We start from the raw sequence: 9,105 nt of genomic DNA on the forward strand, positions 1-9,105 counted from the left end.
TTTTTAGACAGTCGATGTTCGATTAGTTAGTTAGTCGGTTCAATTGTTTAAGTAAAAAAAGGAAACGTTGGGATAGAAAGTTGTTAGAGATAAAACTGACCATTACGGTCAAAACGGTACCCTTTTGTAAACTACGATGGGTTGAGGATAATTCCATAGAGCTTACAGTAAAGATTCGGAATTAAAAATTTCAATGACACAAAAAGCGGATTATTACATGTAAAATATGAGTTCGGTACATGATGAAAAACTTAGACCTAAAGAGACGGACTAAACATATTTATCATCTTCACTTCAATGTTTTCAAGTTTAGGGAATGAGAAAGTAGTTTGGATTTTGGATTTCGAATAGGTTGTCAGCTGGACTTTGAATGACAAGGATTTGCAAAAATATAAAGAAGGGTCAGTTTATGACGGTCAGGTACATCTGTACCCTACCTCTGTAATTACGACATAGAATAATTTTTCTTGGTCGTAAATTTTTGTCGGATATTTTAATAAATACCTTTGGAAAATAAAGGTTTTCCTTTTCTTCTTTTTTTTTTTTTCTTTATACGAGATCTTACTTGTCTGAAAATTTCTCTCGTGAATTACTTGTTTTCTTTTTTGACGCGATTTTTGCAAGGAAATTAATATTAAAAAAACAAAAAAAAAAATTGAAAAAAATAATTTTACGCAAAAAAAATTTCGGATTAGCTTTCGATCATGAAAATCGGATAAAAAATATTGGATTGATAATTCATGATGTAAATTCTTGCGAACGCATTCGTTTAATTTTTCTATTTCATCAAATCTTCTTTATCGTTCATGATTTAACATTTATATAGATTTTCGCAAGAAAAAATTTTCATTCGAATAGTTCGTAAGAAAAACCTATTTAATGAAACAATTTTATAATATATATTATTATTAACTTAGTCTAACGTAGCCAAATAATATATTTACAATATTACGCAAATAAAATTAAAGCAAATTAATAAATTAATTTGTTTGCAGTAAGCGTTGAGGATGCGTCTAGCGCGTATTTTTAGTTTTTGGTTTTCTTTTTTAACATAATTTTAAATAAATTTATTTTAATTTTGTAATTCTTTTAACGTTAATGAACATTTCAAAGCACTCGTTTTGTACTCTCGGTAAATATCGAATAGTAGATTTAAAAGTATTACTTCATACAGGGGATGAAGCATATGAAGCTTTGATCGATCGAATTATCACTTTATAAAATTCAAGTTTATTATCATAATTTATTTTATCGGAAAATATATATATATATACAGAGATTTTATCATTGCGATTTTATTAATACGAGCATAGTTAACACGTTTAGAAAAATTTTCAAGCGAGTATAATTCTGAAATATTTTCTGAGTTCAGCTTTCTAAATACGATGGTAGGAGGAGAACCTTTCTTCAAAGAGCTATTGTAAATTTGGAAGTTACTTATTTCCCCCAAAAATGGTTTTCTTGTTAATACTCTACGCTGATTGGTCGGTAGAAAAATAAAAGGGAGGGGACAAATACACGATGGTCTCCACAGGTACTGTAAGCGTACATATAAATTATAAATAAGCTTAAGGAAGATCTTTCAGTTGATCTTGAACAGTCGTACGAGAAAGACATATTTTTTCTGTTTCTTTTTCAAAGATTCGTATTTCTTTTTTTTCTGTGATTAAGTTTTTTCATGATGGAGTATATCCCTTTTTCTTCTCGCTGTTTTTTGAACTCCTCACTCCAGTGAACTGACTAAATCTGTGAATACATTAATAATTTAAGCAGTTTAATGTATTGTCTTAATCAAATGGAATAGAATGGGCAGATAATAAAATGGAAAAAACTTCCCTCGGTAAGTAAAATTTATTTATATATTTAAAAAAAAAAAAAAAAAGAATATGATTACATAGTGTGTTAGAAAGAAAGAAATCATGATTATTTAGTGTTATACAAAATTTAATAATATTATCTTGTGATAATTCAACAGTTAAAGATTATATGTGTGAATTTTAAAAAGTTATGAAAATAATAGCGACGAGTTATGCCGGTTGAAAAATCAATTGAAACATTTAATTAATTTGTCAGATATTTAATTAATTAACTTACGCGAATGCACATACGTAAACATACGAAAAACAATTTATTTTAATTTGAGACTCAAATTTTTGTTAATTTTTATGTCTGCCGATAGTGAGAAATTAATTATGTTTTCTTTATCGATATTTTCTGTTTTTTATTTATCTATTTTTTTTTAAATATTCTTAATTTTTTTTTATTTTTTTAACTGTTATTTATTATTTATTCACTTGTTTATTAATATTTCTTATATTAACGTTTCAATAAAAAATTTGTTTGTGCATTAATTATCGCATGTATCTCTAAACGACAATTTATATTTTTATTTATTCCAAAAAATGTACTTTTACATATTTTTAATTATTTCAAATAGATTTAAATTTTATTTGTTTGCGAGAATCTGCTGTTATTAAATCAATATATCACAAATCTTACGTTGCTAATCGAAAAATTTTAAGTTTTTTTTTTTTTTTAAATATTTAACATTAGTATCATTATTACCAAGGGTGTTAAATAATTTAACAATGTATGTATACTTTTGTTTCAGACTCTTTGCATTTCGAAGAAATGCAATTGACGAGAAGGGAGGTTTTTATTATTTTAGGAGATAAGTTATTTTGCCCAGTATCTGAAGCCATTAAAAAAATAGAAAATTCGGTCTCTACACGATTTGCATGTTCTTATATATTACCGGATGATATGAAGAAAATTTGTCGCAATTTATTTTATTCCTTTAGGAGAAAATGGCGACAAGTCAAAAGAAGAAAATATTTTTTTACAAAATATGAAAAGTGGTTGAACGTAACACTTACTTTTTACAAACCTCCAGTAGTATCGGAAACATCAAGAAGCGAACATTGTAATACTGCTTCGAATTCGACCGATAGCAGCAATAGTTGTAAAAGAAGGAGAATTGAAGATATTCCTTCGTGCTCATATTCAACAGAATTATCAAGTGTGCCTCAAACAAGGAATATAGTATTGGAAAGTTCAAGAGAAAATGAAAATCGTGTGCCTCCAACGAGGAATATAATATTGGAAAGTTCAAGAGAAAATGAAAATCGTAGAAGATTTAAAGATTTAACAACTGTTTCAGACGATTACGCACTTTCCTTATTGCTTGAAATAAAACTCTTAAAACATCAATATGAAGTACTTCGAGCTACAAACATAGAAAATAATTGTAATATATATCCACCGTACAAAGCTGTACTACAAGCAAAGGAAAAATGTTATCCGCCAAAAACGGATATCAAAATAAAAGATTGCAGTGCCGAAGTGAAATTGCAAGGCTTATTGGATCATTCCGTTGAACAAATTTTATTTATCCAAAGAGACTTTCTTAAAAGCTCGACTTCGGAATATATCAGTAATATGACATTGTATTGTAAATGGGGTTATGCAGAAATATCTGGAGAAAATATTAAATCAAATTTTAATGGAAACAGAGACACCGCATCAAATACGAGTTTATTTTCTATATCTATAGTCCCGCTGCAACTTATATCAACTAATCCAGAAACAAGAGCAGAATACATCATTTGGGAAAATCAAAGACCCTCTTCAGCGAGATTTTGCAGACCGATAAAGTTGCAGTTTAACCATGGAAATTCGCAAAATTATACAAACGATGTTGATTACATTAAAGAACAGGAAAGAAATCTTGTCTCTTTTATAACAGTTTTTGATGGAAAACTTATTACCGTATCTTATAATCTGAAGTTTGTTATGACAAATTCTCAAGTATGTAACGCAGTTACGTCTACTTCAGAAGACGAACATTGTCATCTATGCAAAGTCGTAAAAAATCGATTTAATAACATCCAAGAAATTTTAAGAAAAGAAATAGAACATAATTATTGTTTTGGATTATCAGTTCTACATATCTGGATACGATTTTTTGAATGTTGCCTAGATTTATCATATAAACTTGATATTAAAAAGTCGAAAGTGTGTTCTGAAGAAGAGAAATCCGTGGTAGAAAACCGCAAAAGGAATATCCAAATAGGACTTAATTTACAATACGGATTTATGGTTGATAACGAAAAGGCTGAATTGAAAGACTGCGATGAAAATACAGCTCGTTGTTTTTTTGAAAACTCAACTACTTCGGCCTTAATTACAGGAGTCGATAGAATCTTACTTAAAAGACTTTGTGTTATATTACAGGCAATGTCTAGCAATTATAAAATAAATGCTACGAAATTTCATAATTATGCCTTAAAAACTGCAGAAAGATTCGTAAAATTATATCCGTGGTACAATATGTCCATTACGGTTCATAAAATTCTGATTCACGGACCAGAAGTTATCGAGTCCGCGTTATTACCAATTGGTCAACTGTGTAATGATGTCCAACATGATTTATATGTCGACAGATCTTGTCAAGATTTTGTTCGAGTTAAAAACATGGAAGAAGTATTTCTACAATTACTAGCTACATCCGATCCATATATTTCATGTTTAAGAAATTTACCGCAAACAAAATTGAAGAATTTGATGACAGAAGCAATCAATCTGTTAACTTTGCCTGACATAATGATAGAAGATGATGACGGAAATACTTCTGACGAAGATAATGATGATTCGGATTTAGATGATTGAGTGGACGACATACGTGACTCGTTTTTAATTTACGCTATTGACACGTATAACATAAGACTGATCTAAAATCGCAGGTTTCCATTTTTATAACTTTTTTAATTATGCGATTATTTGTGTAAATTTTAATTTGTATAATTTTAATTTGTATATTGTGTAAATATTATGTGTATTTAGTTATTATGTGTATTTATTATAGTTTTGTGTATTAATTCTAATATTTAAATAATTTATATCTTTTTTTAATTGTAAATGTGTGTGCGTTTTTTTTTTATTTTGCATTGAAAATAATCCAATAAATTAATCGGGTAGGAACATTTATTTATTTTAATTTTCATTTGTATTCTAATTTTTATATAAATTTTTATGTGTAAAATATTATAGTCTAAATTATTATACCAAATATATTATTTTTGTAATTTAAACTTTGTACCTTTTGTAAACACCGACCTTGCAAACTCCCAACTACGAAATCTTAAATGTGACATTTTTTTTTTTTAAATACATACGTCCTTTTATAATAAAATCGTCTTTTTTCTTTGTAATTTTGATTTTTGTATATTTTTATATATCTATCTAGGTTTTAGTTGAATTAGAATTTTTTAAATAAATAAATAAATAAATATACGTTCATTATATTAGATTCATAATTTGATTTTTCATAATTTTAACTTTCTATTCGTAATACGTGACCTCGAAAACCTTAGTGAGTATATATATATACATAAATTTTCATTGAAATCGACAAATATTTGCATTTTTGGCCAGGTTTTTGGGATTTGGGTCACTGCACTTCGTAAGCGTTTACTGGGACATAGTTACTTTGGATTAATTTGTACTCAATTATCTTATTGAATTTAATCTGAAAATGTTTGGAGTTTTATGAGGAAATTTAAGAGAAAACGTAATTCTCGTTGGATGCACAAACAATGTTATCGAAGAATCTGACGTTCATTTTCTTCAAAAAAATTCGTCGAAAATATGCTCAAATCTACTCAGGTGTAATAATACAAGGTAGAACATTTGTTTAAGGAATTTCTATCTCAATATAGTCATTCATCGTGTTTTATCTTATGTATGTATCGTAGTATGTGTAAACGGCCTTTTTTAAGGCCATCAAATTTACAGTATAGGATTTAGATTCTGATTATCGAAATATTTTATATATTTATAACTTTATTAACATCTCAATGTAAGGCCCGATAAAAATTTTCCAACGATTGACGATATCTTCTCAAGAAAAATTTTTGTTTCCTCGAATTCGAAGTTATTTAAAAAATGTTGTCTCGTATATTTGATAAAATATCGTGGGATTTTTTTCTTCGAACCCTTTCCCTCTTCCCCTTCTCTACCTTGCCCGAATAATTTAGCTTTAAATTTTCTATCCAATTTACTACCATTAACCTAACGCAAAGTAGGAGGCTTCTTATCTAGAACACGAGTACCATTAATGATAGATTTAAATTTTGTCTTTTATTGTTAACGTTCTTCCACTTTACAGAATAATCGCTACGCTTTGATCTAGAGTTAGAAAGGTAGATGAGAGTGTACACGATCGATAAGTTGTGGTTTTAATACCGGCCGCGTACGTCGCGTACTTAATACCAAAAAATATGTAGCTATGTTTCGACAGACTTATTTTTCGAATATCAATAGAACGGCGTATGTGTGACTTCGAAAAAATTTTTTTTCACCTATTCTCCTCTCCCTCACCTTACCATCTCCCTCCCTCTTGTAAACTCTGCCCGTAATGAGATAAATCAAAAGTAACTTAGAGATATGAGAGACATTGTTACGACATAACAAATGTCCTGATTATCTACGATAGTCGAAAACGAGCTCAGAAAATATCACTAATATGTATAATATGTATTTTTCAAATTGCTTTTTGATAAACCGTGTAAACTAATTTACGACGAATATCTATCTTTCTGGTTGATTATTTAAAATTGTTCTTGTGTAAGATTTTCTCGAGAGAGCGAAAAAAAGAGAGAGAGAGAGAGAGAGAGAGAGAGAGAGAGAGAGAGAGAGAGAGAGAGAGAGAGAGAGAGAGGAAGATCTATTGCAATGCAGATAAAAAATTGTGAGATCGACGATGATTTATTTTCGTATTATGTATCTCATCAGTATTAACGAAATAAAGAAAACAATTATCGTAAATAACCAAATATATCCTGATAACCAAATAAATCAGTAAATAAACTAATAAATACCTAAATAAATAAAAATTTTTTACGTGATGGACGAAGCAAAGAAAGAACAAAAAGAAGAAAAAAAAAATATAAAAGAGGAGAAAAGTGTCTTTAAGTTTAATCTTTCTTTAAGATCTCTTTCGTACAGTCTACACAAATCGATCAGCACAATGAGAGATAAACGATATGGATGAAAATCCATCTCCTCGTAGATAGATAGATACATACATAGATAGATACATATGTAAGTACATAAGTCGAGTTTTCCGAGCTTTCCATCATCCTTGACGACTCGTCGTTGCGCGTGTGTGCGCGCGTGCGTTTCGAAGCTTGCGCGGGAGAGACCATGGTGAAGCGCGCGGTCACGGTTATATACCGGTACTTCCCGCGAAAACTCCCTCACTCGCTCTTTCGAAGTTACGCGAAGAGGAGGTTCCATATACATTTACTTACTCTCTCTTTCAATCTCTTTCAATCTCTCCCACTCTCCTTTTTTTTCTTTTTGTCTTTCTTTCTTTCTTTCTTTTTTCTTTTTTCTTTCTCTCTTTCTTTCTTTCTTTCTGTTTTCTCTCTCTCTCTCTCTCTCTCTCTCTCTCTCTTTCTCTTTTTCTCTCTATCGTCATATTCGATTTTAGAGGGATTAGAAGAGAGTCGTAGATCGCTGGTTTTACATCAACGATGACGATATTCTCTTCCTGTCCCCTACCTCTTTATCCATGTTCCTTTTATTCGAAAAAATTCTTGCTGATTTTCTTATAAAGAAAAAGAAGGAAGAAAACAAAAAAGAATGAAATTAATAGTTAGTACTCGTTGTCGTTGGTGGTCCTTTTATTTTTTTGATTTCCTTTTTTAAATTTCACGAGAATATTCGTCAATATATTGATTATTAATTTTCTTCCTCGTCATACTTTTCTCTCCCCTTCTCTCTCTCTCTCTCTCTCTCTCTCTCTCTCTCTCTTTCTTTTTTCTTTTTGCAATTATCTTTGTTCTTCCTATTTCTCGTTAATTTATCTTGAACGTTCAACGATAATTGATTTAAAGAATCTACAGGAGGAAAGTTGGAGAGAGCAGAGAGAGAAGTGAGATAGAGGGTGTAATAAGATAGAAAAAGGAGGATATTAGAATATAAGAAAGAGTGCGGAAAAAATCGGGTGTTATGGGTCTAACCGATACGAGTTTCGAGTTACTTCTGACTCTTTGGCGAGTCTCCATTGTGGGAGTCCTCTGGAGCAACGTAAGGCCTCGCACCGATCATCGTGGCCTCTCCTCCTCCTTACAATTCGTCGATCCTCTCGTTCTTCTTCGCTAATCGACGCTGAAAAAGACAGAAAGAAAGAGAGAGAGAGAGAGGGAGAGAAAGAGAGAGAGAGAGAGTGAGAGTGTATGTGAGAGAGAGTGAGAGAGAGAAAGGGAGAGAGAGAGAGAGAGAGAGAGAGAGAGAGAGAGACAGAAAAGAGACAGAGAGACAGTTTCAATCAAGGTAAGTGTCTTTGAGTTCGAGTCAAATTTTTCTAATGTTTTTCTTTTATTTTTTAAATTTCTCTCAACGTTCCACATCGTATCGATAAATAAATTTTTAATATTTAGAAAACATTTTTTACGAGACAGTCCGCTCGTAATTTCTTTTTTTTTTCTTTTTCTTACTTATTATTTTTGTTCATTTTCTTTCTCTTTCTTTTTCTTTTTTTTATTTTTTATCATAAAGCGTCCGAACAAGAAGAGAATATAATAAATTATTTCAAACGTTTCGTCGTAAATTTTTTTATCTCTCGACAAAAATATTTTTTTTTGTTCGAGTAATTTTCCAGTGTAAATGTTTCTATATAGAATTTATCTATTGTGTATCTTCGTTAATAATTTCTCGATAATTAAAGGATAAAATCTGTTTGGTGAAAAGAAAGAGAAAGAGGAAGAGAAAGAAAGAAAGAAAGAGAAAGAGAGAGAGAGAGAGAGAGAGAGAGAGAGAGAGAGAGAGAGAGAGAGAGAGAGAGAGAAAGGAAACAGAAAAAAAATTAAACTATCTCCATCTTTCTCTCTATTCTCGGTGACTTTAATTATCAATGAGAAATCATGGTAGAGAAAAAGTTTAGAAGAGTGATCGTAGATGAGCACGATACGATATGCTTGACAAAAGCGAAATCGATTCCAAGTGATCTGTCTATAACACGAGAGGTTCATCGGGATTTTGAGTATTTATGTCGATGCTTTATGCTTGAGGAGAGAGAGAGAGAGAGAGAGAGAGAGAGAG

At 30.4% G+C, this 9,105-nt stretch overlaps 1 protein-coding gene across 4 annotated transcripts in view; it reads left to right on the plus strand.

The window, feature by feature from the left end:
• Positions 1-7,271: 7,271 nt before the first annotated feature.
• LOC122629271 (sodium-dependent dopamine transporter) overlaps positions 7,272-9,105 on the plus strand; it is a 17,097-nt gene continuing 15,263 nt past the window's right edge. For 2 of the 4 annotated variants that reach the window (XM_043812531.1, XM_043812514.1), the window contains exon 1: positions 7,500-8,091. The gene's annotated coding sequence lies outside the window, so the exon portion shown is untranslated. Of the gene's footprint in view, positions 7,290-7,499; positions 8,092-8,276; positions 8,338-9,105 lie in introns of those variants that run through there. The other 2 variants (XM_043812551.1, XM_043812520.1) reach the window with 2 other exon arrangements.

This window comes from Vespula pensylvanica, chromosome 1 (genome assembly GCF_014466175.1).
Source record: "Vespula pensylvanica isolate Volc-1 chromosome 1, ASM1446617v1, whole genome shotgun sequence".
In the NCBI taxonomy this organism is placed as follows: domain Eukaryota; kingdom Metazoa; phylum Arthropoda; class Insecta; order Hymenoptera; family Vespidae; genus Vespula; species Vespula pensylvanica.